Source organism: Leptonotus elevatus, chromosome 6, assembly GCF_054856555.1.
Source record: "Leptonotus elevatus isolate MCC_2025b chromosome 6, RoL_Lele_1.0, whole genome shotgun sequence".
NCBI classification, from domain to species: Eukaryota; Metazoa; Chordata; class Actinopteri; order Syngnathiformes; family Syngnathidae; genus Leptonotus; species Leptonotus elevatus.
In genome coordinates this window covers 8,711,142-8,725,883 of record NC_141244.1, presented here as the reverse complement: position 1 = coordinate 8,725,883, position 14,742 = coordinate 8,711,142, and the positions used below count along the sequence as shown (strand labels likewise).

Here is a 14,742-nt window from a genome sequence, read left to right as displayed (position 1 = left end):
TAAACTTATTCATCTTCTGACAGAGATATGTAAACACACACACAAGACGCAAACATTTTACACTGCCCGCTTTCAAATGTGCTAGTCAGGTATTAAAACTACTTGCAAGGCGAGAACCTTGATTTTAATCGAGGCTGAGACAACACCACCACATGTGCTAAGTCCTAAACAGAGCACATTGTTCGTGGTTCATTTCTGTGTGTGTGCAAAGTTGAGAGATGCAATACATTTTGTGTTTGTGCGCAGTGGTATACTTATATGACTAAAGGTGAAAATACAGACTATTTTTCCAAATATGGCCCTGATGGGAAGAACATCACAGTTAATTTGGTCACACATTCACTTGGATCACATCCCATTTAAAGTGTGCGGTATGTCACGGGGGTTTTCTCCCCTGCTAAGCAGCTCTGCAATCGTTTAACGTCTCTACTTCTCTTGCTCTCCTTTCAGTGACTCTATAGCGTTCCCTTTATTCTGCTCCTGGGTGGTTCAGCAGGGTGACACGACCTGTTAGCTATACACAGACGGGTGCGGAGTACTAAACCGCATGCTGCCTTGGAGGGGGGCAACAAAAAGACAGGGGCAGTTTGATAGAAAGAAGATAAAAGTGAAGAGAAAATGTGACAAGGTCAATAGGTTTCACTTGATAGCATGCATATTTTTAATCCACAGCTACATGTGGTGCCTTTGACAACCATGCTTCTCAACTATTAAAATCAGCACGGTAACATTCTATACAGTTTGACATCAAACGGATTTTCATGTGTTTGCGCATGCCTGTGTACACAGAGTTACATTTTGCTGATGTACAAAAGAAAGTGATGGGGACCATGCAACAATAATGTGCCCCACATGCAGAGCAAATGTGTCTGCAAAGCCACTTCAATAGGCGGATTGGCAAAGGATAAAGGTTTGTTGGCTTATTCAAGTGTGATTCCAAGGGAGTTGTCATGCGCATGCAGTCCTCTAAAACTTTAATTATGCACCTGCTTTTATAATATTATGCCCAACTCATCGTAAAAAGCAATGTGGATGAACTTAAATCAGATGCAGAAAGTCTCATTAGGGTCAGGATTTGACACAAGACACACTTCAGATTTCAGTTTGCAATGCAACGTGGTAAACAGCTGTGAGACACCATAGGTGCTGAAAAGAATTATCCAAAGAGAAGCATTTAAAGTCTTTTAAAAAAGTAGTATTGTTATTCCACACAATACAAATAAAATTGGGCAGCTAACAATTTATTGTATGGAAACTCTGAAGTGGGTTAGGAGTGATCATTAAAGCATACTATGTTAATTATGTAGAGACGCAAAAGTGGCACGACAACCCATTTGGGATCTTGGCTCACAGACACGCTCCCCGACTTCAACATCAACGTATCGTTGAACTGACCACACAGAAGTCATAAAAGTCAACAAATTATCTATTGAGAATATGTGGGTGATTCAAAAATATGTTGAAAAGGGAAATTAAAATTAGTCATGTTTTGAAAAATAAGGCATCTTAACTCCAGCTAGTGTCAGGTGTATTTTAGCAACATTAAGCCCTACTTCCCACCATGTCCTCTGTTGGTACATACTCAAATTGAAGAAAAGCCAACTGGAAGACTCCCAAACTGCTGGACTAAGTTCCATACTGACTGGCACATCTGTCTCTCTCTCTGTCTCTCTCTCTCTCTCTTTCTCTCTCTCTCTACTGCCCTAATCAGAATCAGGCAAAATAGGGCATGCATGTTGTTGTGCAGAGGCTATGAGTTACTGCCACCATAACAGTGGAGGTACTATTGCCTAATCAGTTTCTTCTTAACCCTATTCCTGCTATTAGAAAAAGAAAAAAAACTACGTTACACGTTTTTGGGGGGTTGAATGGACCTCAAGTGCATTTGGCTATGTTTTAGCGGTTTGAATTGGATCTGTTTGAATGTATTGGTGTCTTGTTGATGGTGAGGAGGCATTTTGCATGAAGTTCCCCACTTAAGTTAGTAAACCTCCTGCTCAAGGTCAGCTATTCACTTAAAAACATCATATAAGGAAAAATGTCCAGCCTTCACACTTGGCCTCTCCACAATGCACATGATTACGTCTTAACAATTGATGTATCCATCAGTTCAATAACCTTTCAGTGAGATATGAATGCTCGATCCAATGATCACACCTTTCTGTCATAATCTCAAATTAGGTTTCCTTTCAATCAGGTATTTTACTCTTTGTATCAGTGCCTACAAGTATTCATCACCCAGGATGCTTGATGTTGTATAATCCTTTCATACAGATATCCACAGTCAGAGCACGATGTTCTTGTCTTTCTTTCTTGATCTCGGGGCAGGGATAGTAACTTTTCTTTTCAGCAGGCTGTTTCTAGAGTGTTTGCATAGTGTTTCTGGCTTTTGGACTTTCCTGTTTTCTTCTTCAACAAGGCGTATTCCGAGCTCCACAAGCCTTCTGCCGGATGTACACAGCCGTACTTGCCAGCCTAGAAAGTTTACAATCCAAAGGACAAAAGCAGCCACTGCACTGACATTAAGGATGTTGTAGAAGAGAACAGGTAGCCACCTCTGTCTGACTTGCGCTTGACTGAGAAGAGGCCAGCCAGGTGGTCAAGATTGTCAACTCCACTCTTTTCATAGTACTGTTGTAGTGGTGATGATGACTGGTTCTTATTTTCTCACTCAACATCAGTGTCATGATGCGTAGTAGACAATGTAAGAACTGCTGAGTTTGGCTTGAAGACATATGACAAAATGGTGACCCTGCCATCAAACCAAAATACAGAAGAGAACTCTGCTCTGTCCTTCTGGGGTTGCATCTCTGGGGGGATTTCAGGCTTGTTGTCAGGGAACCTACAAGGGTCAGGTGCTGATCTAGTAGTTCTTCAGCCAAAGGGATGGGGCGGAAGAAGCTGTCTGCAACTATAGTGTGACCTCATCTGTACCATGGACAAACCATATCAGGATTTACTTGTTTTCCTTGGTTGACCTCCCTAGCAGCATCAGGCTGCTTCCCAAGACACATTCTTAGGGCATTCCTAAGACAATTATAGTTTGAAAATCAATTTTGAAAATTGGGGTCCATTGGACCCCAAAATGATTTCTATATTTAACTGAGAAACCACTATCCATAATTAAATTTCAAGCCACCCAATTTCCATCAGCTATGACTGTATATGTCTTATCCTTAAATACACCAGTCTCACCTCAAAAAATTTAACATTTATACAAACCAATGGTTCTCAGCCAGGACAGCATCCTGGACTGGTCCAACTGTCATCATGACATTTAGACAAATGCAGGTCTTTTGAATAGGCTGTTACTTCTGCCAAAAGAGTCCACACACGAATGCAAATTGTGACAAACAGCCCAAAAAGCCCATTTAAACATAGTAAGAGAAATTAAAGTTTTAAAATATGCACAATACTTTCATGCCAAAGCGGTTATTGTTGCATGTGTGTGTGCATGTTATCAAAAGTCCAACATAATACTACACTATACTACTAAATACTAAATAAGTAATACCAATACCAAAGCTGACAGAGGCGCTACTAAGAACATAAAATAAAATTCCTCAACTGCATAGCCACCTGTGGTCTGCAAACACAAAAAAATTAAGACCTGCATCTTGTCATGATTGAAAATAAATTGCCAAGAGCAGCTGGTCCAAATGGTTTATACAGTGTCCCAGAATACAAGCTTGGAAGCGGCAGACATTTTTCCACAGTGTTCATTTTTGTTATTACTCATATCCTGCAGAGGACTAAAAATCATTTCCCTCACTCTTTTCAAAATACAGTGACAAAGACAGCTGTGGGGTTTGGATGGTCGACAGGAGATGAGGAGCAAGGTGCCTGTCAAAGGACCGCAAACAAGGAGAAGACTATGTTTACACAATTTTATATTCCCTGGCGCAGGTGGGGTCCATCTGGAATGAGATCTCGATGAGAAAATTCAATTCGAACTACAGTAAACCTTTTATAAGTCTAAATGTCAGGTTTTGTTATGTTAAAAAGATGAGACCAACATAAATGGACGATCTTCATAAGATAGATGGGCTTCCATTCGGCCACCATATCCCATAACCCAGTAACATGAAGAAGACAGGAGACTGTTGTCACATTTACTAAGCAGCCAGTACTTGCCAGAAATTCCTGCAGCACGTTCAATGTAGCTGTTGGCCTCTGAGCAGTCTCCGTGGCCAGTTTCATTCTCATCCTTTCATTAATTTTGTTTTGGATTGTTGTTGTTTTTCCAATTGAGTTGTACAGGTTTTTGGGCACAATAATGGAAGAAAGGGTTTTAAAATAATTTATCTTGGTCTCATATTTTTAAAATTTTGCCTCAGAACAGGGGAGTGTGGACTTTCAAAGCAGCTGTAGGTAGGAATAATTCAGAGTAAATAACTTCAGGGAGCAAAAGAAAACATGTCAATAAAGTCAATCAGTTTCAACCATCATTACATTGTGCTACTTTCTCTTGACATTTGGCTTATCTGAAACACTTCACTCCGCGGCAGCGCCAATATCATCTATTTTAGCGTGACTTATATGCCAGATATCTGAAACTGATAGCCACTGTCTTGGAGCCTGTGATGTTATCACAGTTTCTCTAAATCATTCACTGTCACACCCTGTCTTGTTTAAGCAAAGCATACATCACCAAAAGAAAACAAACAATAAGTAGCTGTTCTTGTTTTCCAGTTGCAAAACCAAAAAAAAAACTATTTAAATCAATTTGGATGATGTCCTCAGAGTTCAGTGAACAAAATGCCAGTCAGAAAGTTGAGCATGTTCGAAATCAATAAGATGATGAAAATGTGTTCCAAATTTGACTCGAACTATACATATATAGTAAATAAGGGGTCTCCGACCAATTATGCGAATGGATATTTTAGTGGGTGCCAAAACCTGACCTTGAGAATATTATTTAGTATAAATCAAAACCTTTGTCTGATTTATACACACAGATATATATATGTATAAATTAAATAGTCCATCTTAAAGGGGAAGTCCTTTTTTGACAATAATATGTTCTATGCAGCCCCACTAGTCTAAATACAGTATTCTGGTTAATATTGTCTTAGTGGAATATGAGTTAAGAAGCAAAATCCAGCAGTTGTTATCAATATCAGAAGGCGGCCATTTTGCCACTTGCTGTTGAGTGAAAATGACATCACAGTTGCCCCTGAGCGACTGTGATGTCATCGTCAGTCAACAGCAAGTGGCAAAATGGCCGCCCCCTGAGATGGATAAAAACGGCTGGATTTTACTTCATAACTCATATTCCACTAACACAATATTAACCAGAATACTGTATTTAGACTGGTGAGGTCACATACAACATTAATGTCAAGAAATGTTTAAGGTTGAATTCTCCTTTAAAGAAAAGTTTTGTCGTGGCAGCAAGACTAGTTTTCTCAGGCAGAATGTCCCTCACCTTCACTATAGGTTGCAAGCCAGTGACATATTAAAAAAATTCTAATGTGTTGTAAAATGGCCATTGTGTAATTAAAGAGGTATTTTGCCTGTATTAAAAGAAAAGCAATAACACCCCATATCACATATGTAATTAGGCCCCATAATACAATTGATGTTTCAGATTATGTACACAGCCAATCAATTGCACTGACTGCTATGTAAAATCATTGTAATCAAATAATGTGAGCAGTTTTACATGGGCCAAAAGCAATCATGACATCCAGCCAAGAAACCTAACAAACACCTCTGGAGTAAACAGGGAATGAAGATGATGCGGCAGCTAGTTTTCTGGTCACTTTTCAAGGTTTTGCTGTTCCTCAAACTTGTCAAACTTGTTCCATGTGTGCATTTCTCAGTCATCTGTCCTGTAATAACTAAACTAAGAAACAGTAGAGTGAAACTCACTCCTGCTTTCTCCTCATAACTCCCTGTCTCGCACACACTCAGCTACACACATGCACCATCTGGAGCACCCTTGACCTAACACACATGCACACACACATTCTCAGGAGAGAGCTTCATTACACAGGGATTACTAAAAGAAATGTTTTAATCAAGTTGTGCAGACAGCTGCAGATCGCAAGGCGAGAAAATGGCAATGACGTGGTTCATCAGGCGTTAAAGGAGAACATATCAAGAGGCCTGTGAATGTGAGGCATGTGCATGAGTGTGTGTGTGTGTGTGTGTGTGTGTGTGTGTGTGTGTGTGTGTGTGTGTGTGTGTGTGTGTGTGTGTGTGTGTGTGTGTGTGTGTGTGTGTGTGTGTGTGTGTGTGTGTGTGTGTGTGTGTGTGTGTGTGTGTGTGTGTGTGTGTGTGTGTGTGTGTGTGTGTGGGTGGGTGTGTGTGGGTGGGTGTGTGTGTGGGTGTGGGTGTGGGTGTATGACAGTGTATGTAGCTTCCTGCCACTGTCTAACATGTCCAGCTGTGTAGGGCGTGTGGGTCATTATTAGGTTAAGAATTATTGTCAGTTATATTTCCAAGTTTTACTCACAGCAGTTGTAAATCATGTCACAGTGAAATGACAAATACAGCAGAGTAATTTTGTTTGGTATTATTATGGGGCAGAAGACAGAAAATGGAAATACGGACCCTGAAACAGCAAAAATTGGATCCACTTGTTGATGGGAAGCAGTGGAGCAGCACCGAAGTCTGAGGAATTGTGGGGAGGAGAGGAAAGTGGAATGCACACCACAGTGATAATCCATTCAGAGTTGATAATCCATCCACCCTTCCCCGTTTCCCACTGTTTTCCCTCCCTCAAACTTGAGTTCCTCAGATGACTGATTCAGGCATTCAGTCAACAGAACACATCAACACCTGCTCTTAATTTCACCATATTGTTTGCAGCTTTTACAAAACCATCTTACTGTAGAACTGAAATTAAATAAATACTCTTAGGTGGAAAGGACAATGATTTTTAGTTTGAGCTATCAGTGTTGATTTCAGCGAGCAGATGACACAAGATCTGCTTGTTGGAGTTTCAACATAGGCAAATATTCTATCCATCCATTTTCTGCACTGCTTAGCCTGCTTAGGGCCGCGGGAAGCAGGAGCCTGTTCCATCTTCCTGCGGGCAAAAGGCAGACAACACCGTGAACTGCTTGCCAGTCAATCACAGGGCATATCTACTGTAGGAACAGACACTTCACACTCAAATTCACAGTCACACACTGTCACTGAATGGGATATGAACACACGCTTCCTGCACCAAAGTCGGGCCAATGGCTACTGGTAATTGGGCATGGGCCATTACCGGCTTTCTGGTTTATGTGGTTTTAAAAAGTCAAGGCTTCAATAACCGCAAATATTGTCTTTTGCCGGTAGTTAGTAAAACATTTACATAAAGCATTGGATGGTAATGTTTGTACAGTATTGCCTTGTTTAACTAACTAAAGTAGTTAATCCACGCATGTACAATAAGGTTACAGACAAAGCTCAACATAGCCATACCATATGAACCCTAATTGATGGTCTTTCTTTTATAATTAGACATATTACTTTAAATTATTAAAATACTGAATTAAATACTGTATAACGGATCAATAAAACAGAAGTATGTGTCTATCAGTATAGTATCTATCAAAAAAACATCTCGAGTTGGTTTATGAAATTTGTGAGTCTTGAGGTGCATAATCAAGGTTCTACATTCTACATTCAGGCCACCTGAAAAATTCATGCAATCATCATTTCATATTTTTACTGTGCACATTTTTTGTGTTTGTCCATCCATCCATCTTCTACCGCTTATCCGGGGGTCGGATCGCGGGGGTAGCAGCTTTAGCAGTAAAGCCCAGACTTCTCTTTCCCCAGTCACTTCATCTAGCTCCTTGGGCGGGATCCTAAGGCGTTCCCAGGCCAGCCGAGAGACATAATCTTTCTATCGTCTCCTGGGTCGTCCCCGGGGCCTCCTGCCAGTGGGACATGTCCAGAACACCTCTCCAGGGAGGCGTCCAAACCAGATGCCCAAGCCACCTCAATGGCTCGACTCTGAGTCCCTCCCGGATGACCGAGCTTCTCACCCTATCTCTAAGGGAGAGCCCGGGCACCCTGCGGAAGAAACTCATTTCGGCCACTTGTATCCGGGATCTTGTTCTTTCGGTCACGACCCACAGCTCGTGACCATAGGTGAGGGTAGGAACATAGATCAACCGGTAAATCACTACAACGGACCGATACAGAGTCCGCATCACTGCAGGCGTCTATCCGCCTGTTGATCTCCCACTCCATCCTGCCCTCTTTTGTGAACAAGACCCCAAGATACTTGAATTCCTCCACTTGGGGCAGGATCTCATCCTCGACCTGGAGAGGGCACTCCACCCTGTTCCGACTGAGAATTATGGTCTCGGATTTGGAGGTGCTGATCCTCAGCCCAACCGCTTCACACACGGCTGTGAACCGCTCCAGTGAGAGTTGGAGATCGCGGCTTGAAGAAACCAACAGCACCAAATCATCTGCAAAAAGCAGAGATGCAATGCTGAGGCTACCAAACCAGACCTCTCAACGCCTCGGCTGCGCCTAGAAATTCTGTCCATAAAAGTTATGAACAGAATCGATGGTGGAGGGGATTTTGTGTCCCAATGATCCTAGGAGCTATGTTGTCTGGGGCTTTATGCCCCTGGCAGTATCACCCATGGCAAATAGATCCTAGGTGAGGGGGCAGACAAAGTACAGCTCATGGACCTCTTATAATGAGAAAAATATATGGAAGCACGTTTTGTGTTTGTGTTAAATCCTTCCATAATGACTTGGAAAATATATAAAAGCACAGAAAATGTCAAATGTTAAATATTCAGTTAGATTTTAGATGGCAAAAAAAGAAGAAAGAAAACATGCAAAAAAAATAAGTACATAGGTAACGTATTAAACTATAAATGATTTTTGAAAAATTTATCTCATAGTTATTTTAATAACAACCAAATCAATTAATAGAGCAAACTTGTCATTACAGTCGGGGTTCCTTTTGACAATAGCCTTTTTATTTGACTTTTATTTATGACTTTTATTTATGACACAAACATCTTCCAATTAGCAGATTAACATAGCTGTTCTCATTGGATACTCCTGATAGCCACTGGCCAAAAGTTCTCAGACTGGATTCGGGTTTGAATTGCCTGCCCTCTGTCTGCGGATGTGACATCATGCGCGCAGTGTGTACATGAAGAAGGGAGTGTGCTGTTTCATATTTCAGCCACACATGGCAGTAGCGATTCAAAATTAGATTTCCTGCATTGAGCAGCTTTAAAGTATTACATAATATAGTATAAAGACACAAAATAATAAATAATCAACTTGTAGTATTATATCATTAATACACAGGGCTAGTGCCGGTCCGGGCCACCACAAAATGGCTCCCAGACAGGGCCGCCATTCAATAAAGGTTAATATAGGTACCTGATATTGTTGATTGGCTGTGACATCATTCACTATCTGCTGTTGCCAATTAATTACTGTTTAGGGACGGTAACAAATTCCAAATCTAATTGGTCTGATTAGCATACAAAAATTGTATTATATTCTCATTGTGATCATTGTCATTTGAAGTATATTTGCTAAACATGACAACTCAGTGCGGCATTCATCCCCTCATTCTTGGTTTTGCTTGGAGACATAGACCAGGAGCTGCTAACCTTGACTAACTATGAACAGAAGTAATGAGGCATTACAATCACACCACAAGGATCATGCCTCAGATGCCTCAAGTAGCCTTCATAAATCACCAAATGAGCTAATCTAGAGTCTAGACTACTGGTCCAGACATAGTAATAGACTTTTCAACTTCACATAAAACAATCCTTCAAGTTGTGTGAAAAACAGAATAAATTATTGACAATGTAATCGAGTTACAGCGAGAATTAGGTACCAAGGGAAAATAAACTATTTTCGTTCAGAAACATTAACAGGGCAAATTAGCTTTTTGTGGCTATATAACATGCACCTGTAATGCCACATGGTCTAAGAAATTATCCGCACTGAAATAGCTGCGCGAGAAACAGGGGTTGTTAAAAGTGCCACATAAAAGCTGACGTGGGTCTGAATTATAGTCTGCAAAGCGACCAGCCACACTAAGGTGCAGGGGGTTTGTTGGTTGGGCTGGCGGGCCCCAGACTTGGCCTACCTCCATATGCTGATGTTTTCAGGTGGCCCTGTAGATTGCATGGCATGAGTGTGAGGGGGGCAGCTCTAGGGTAGATCAATGCAGTTGGCACTTCTAACACCCCTTTATAAGTGCCACATCACTCAACAATCTCTACTTTTTATAGCACTGATCTTATCAGGGATTAAAGGATTTAGCAGCCAGAACAATTGAAACTGAGCACAGGAGAAGTTGGAATTTCTAGACATTGTAGAGAAGTCTATATCAGGCTAAGTATATTGCTGCAGCCCATCTGTTGAATAAAGTTCCTCATGGTCACTGAAATAACGTGAAATTTAAATTTTGACAGGCCAAAAAGCTTCCAGAAGCATATCCTCTGGATAGAGGCAAATTTGTAGTTTTTAAGGACGTTACATAATGTTTACAGACACAAAATGAAGCTTACCAAGAAAAGACTGTACCTACTGTGAAACATGCCAAATTATGTTCTGGGGCTTTTTTTACTACATTTGGCACAACTTGTCTTGAATCTGCGCAGTGTACAATACACTTTCATGACAATGAAGTCCAAACTGCCGCGGACGGACAGACAAACAGATAGATAATGGATGGATGGAAGTGTGCCAATGATTTTGTGTTCATATGTACAGCAATGTGAAAACGTATTTGCCATCTTCTCACATTCTTACTTTGTTACATGGCTTTCGAAACCACATAATATTTAAGAATTTATAAAACATATCAGAAAAAGATATGCCAAGTTAACACAAAATGCTGTTTTTAAATAGGTTTATTAAGGGGGAAGAAAATGTTCAAAGCTACCTGGCACTGTGTGGAAAAAGTGTTTGCCCTCTATGTACATTTGTTTTAAAAGATGAGCATTTTGCGTTTTTGACTGATCACACCCAAACCTGATTACCTCCAGATCTGTTTAATCAAGAAATCACTTAAATACAACCTGTCTGACAAAATGAAGTCAGCCAAAAGATCTCAAAAAGCTGTATCAAAATTCCACGATCCAAAGAAATTCAATCAAGAACAGATGAGAAACAAAGTAATTCACATCTACCAGTCTGGAAAAGGTTAAAAAGCCATTCCTACAGTGAGAGCCATTATCCACAAATGGAGAAAACATTGATGAACCCAAGAGCGACAACTCTTCCAGGAGGTCAAAATGGAACCCAGGACAAACAACATCAGAAGAGCTGTGGGCCACCTCTGTTAAGGTGAGTGTTCATGACTCAACGTGAAAGGTAGCATTTCAGAAAAAGAAGAAAGATCATTACAACATTCAAACATGGTCTGGGGCTACTTTTCTACTACAGGGTCTGGGTGATTGGGTCTGATTGATGGAAGCATGAATTGTGTTCTCTACCAGAACATCCTGAAGTATAATGTTCGGCCATCAAATTGATACCTCAAGCTGAAGTGAACTTGGGCTCTGCAGCAGGGCAACTATTAAAAACACACCAGGATATCAACTTCTGAATAGTTTAGAAGGGAAAAGGAGAAGAACAAACAAAAGAAGAAGAATGAAGAAGGAAGAAAAAGAATGAAGAAGAAGGAAGAAGGAAGAAGAAGAAAAAGGCGAAGAAAGAGGTTTTGGAGTGGCCGAGTCAAAGTCCGGACTTGTGTCCCATCGAAATGCTTTGGCATGACCTTAAAAAGGCAGTCCGAGCTCGAAAACCCTTAAGTTTTGCTGAATGAAATCAACTATGCAAGGAGAAGTGGGGCAACATATCTCCACAGAGATGTGACAGACCCATTGCCAGTTACAGAAAATGCTTGATTTCAGTTGTTGCAACTGAGGGTGGCCGAACCAATATTACGTTGAGGGGGTAAGTACTTTTTCACACAAACTTTATGTTACCTTGGGTTATATTTGCCTGATATTTACATGTGCTTGACAATCTTAAACATTAAAGTGGGAGTACTATAAAAGTAAGAATATGAGAAGAGGAAAACAAAATGTTTCACAGCACTGTACAATACTATATTAGAATATTATTATGCTAACAGAAGTCATTTACAAAGCCAAACTGTTATGCTGTTTATAGTTTCAATATCTCAAAGTTGCCTAGTGCAGGAAAATGAATTTCAAATCGCTACTGTCACATATTGCCGAATGAAACTGTACACTCGATTCTTCACGTACACACTGTGCGTGAGACGTCGCATCTGCAGACAGAGGGTGGGAAATTCAAACTCAAATCCAGTCTCAGGTGTTAATCTGCTAATGAAAAGATGTTTGAGTCATAAAGGGTCAAATAAAATGGCTATTGTAAAGATAGTTTTTGGCAGATTGCTACTTAGAGCAGCTTTAAAGTATTGACAAGGATTTGATGTAGTATATAGAGAAAATTAACCACTGTTTAACATACTTGTAGCGGCGGTGGCTCAGGGTGTAGAGACGGTCGTTCAGTAACCAGAAGGTCGGCTGTTCGATCCCCACCCAAGTCATTGTTGTGTCCTTGGGCAAGGCCCTTCACAAACATTGCCTCTAGTGCTACTCACACTGGTGTATGGAAGGTGCGAATGTTTGGTGGTGGTCAGCGGGGCCGTAGGCGAACACTGGCAGCCTCACTTCCGTCAGCCTGCCCCAGGGAAAGCTTTGGCTACTTATGTTGCTTACTGCCACCACAGAGTGGATGTGTGAGTGAATGAATAATGTATCCGTTCCATTGTAAAGCGTCTTTGAGTGTCTGATTAGATAGAAAAGCGCTATATAAAGCATTATTATTATCATTATTATACTGAGACAATATTATAGCATCAAATAAGGCTTAAACAGATAGTTGCCATGCTCCTGAGTCCATTCCGTGACAACATTTAAAAAAGGCTCATCCTGTTCACGGTGAACCCAAATTGCAAAAAACGAAGTAACCTTCACCTCTGCTCAGATACTCTGTCGGAGAACCTGACTGTGCGAAGATTCCCGTTTACTGTTTAACAACTGCTAATACTATCTGCTAAATATTAGCAAAAGCAATGCAGACAGTGTTACACTATGCCACTAATCAAATGTGCTATGGCTAGAAAAAAAATGGAGACATTTTATCAGGTTGTAACGATTACAATTCACTACATTGAGGAAAACTGCAGGTTGATTCAGGTGTCCAAGGTTTATCTGATCAAGAAGGTTCTATCCAAGAACTGTATGATAAAAAATAAAAAAAACATGATCTCGAAATTATCCCAATATTTACACAGTCACTCTGCAATCACTTAAGCGCTGCAGTCCAGTTAGCTTAGAAATATTGCAGTTTATCTGAAGAGAGCCAAGATCTGATAGAATAAATCATGCCGAATAAAGGACAAGGTTGGCAGAGAAAGGATGTCAGAGCAATGTACTTTCCCCACTGAAAGTCCCAAACTGCCCACTGTGCAAGATGAGAATCTTTGTGGTTGAGACCAAGAGCAACATGAGCTGAGAACTGAAAACACACAGGAGAGGAGCTGGACCTTTACAGACGCTCAGTGGTGATCTAAATGTTATTGTAAACAACCATGGACGATTTGGATTAAGTATGTCAAAGGTGTGCTGATTTGTCTGTTCAAGCAAAATATTGAACAGAATCGACTGAACCGCATCGCTTGTCTTCCCTAGTTAAACTCGTTACAATCACATTCCCTTCAAATGGAAAGTCCGGAAGGAGACAGATTTGATGCTACTTCCAAATAGTCATCCAATCCCAAAAATATTTAGTATGTACTGAATAAATTTTGTATTACGTATTTGATCCTTACTTTTCATTCAGTTTTCTAGATACAAATTCAGTTTTTTAAATGGAAATTCAGTTTTTCTCATTACAGATATTGTTTGCTTGACAGACATAGAGGTACTTTAAGAAGAGCAATTGATCGCAGTTGCTCTTTGAACAATTAGCACAAGACTTGGGGCTCTTCAGAAAGTCAAATGTCCTAAGCAGCTCTTAACCATTACAAAAATTACGCAAATTGGTCACTCTTGCGTGATAAATTCCATTTGTACCACCAAGGACCACGAGTAGCCCGTAGGCCTGCTCTAAAAATAGCTCATCAGTGATGGTGCTTTTGAAGGAATGCTGTAGAAGTGATCATTAGAAAACACTTACAAAGATTTATAGAAATACTGTTGCATTTTGATGGCTGTTTACTAACTTGTTATATCATTATTGATAAATTACTGTGAAGGAAAATTAACATGATCAATGTTTTCACAAAGGTGATAACATTTAATTTAAGGTAATCTGAACAAATTTGTTATTTCAGAAGTACAAGTAGTCACTATCCAAGAAGCAGCTCTCAGTCTCAAAACATTTGCTGACCCCAATCTAAACAATGCAAAATTCTTATCAAAAACATACACACAAGTACGTAATTCATGAATTAGGGAAGGCAGGGTTGTTGTTTCTTGTGTCCAACGTGTTGGAAATGCAAGAAACAAAAAGAAACATTAGTGAAATCTCACAAGGTTGCTGCTCTTTTCAACTTAGGTTCCTGTCAAACCTGCTCACCATCATTCCTACAGGCATAAACGGTCAGTTTGTGTTAATTAGATTTTGGCTATAGCCAATATGAGGAACCAAGACATACCCCCCTACGAAAGAAAAGGTCAAACTTAAGTCAAGTTATACTTGAAAGATCTAAAAGTCTTGCACAAGAGCACCCTGTCTATTAATCAGTTGAGGGAAGTAGAC

At 40.3% G+C, this 14,742-nt stretch overlaps 1 protein-coding gene across 3 annotated transcripts in view; it reads right to left on the bottom strand.

Moving 5' to 3' along the window:
• Window positions 1-14,742, bottom strand: part of vps13b (vacuolar protein sorting 13 homolog B) — a 337,674-nt gene that overhangs the window by 269,783 nt on the left and 53,149 nt on the right. The window lies entirely within an intron of this gene.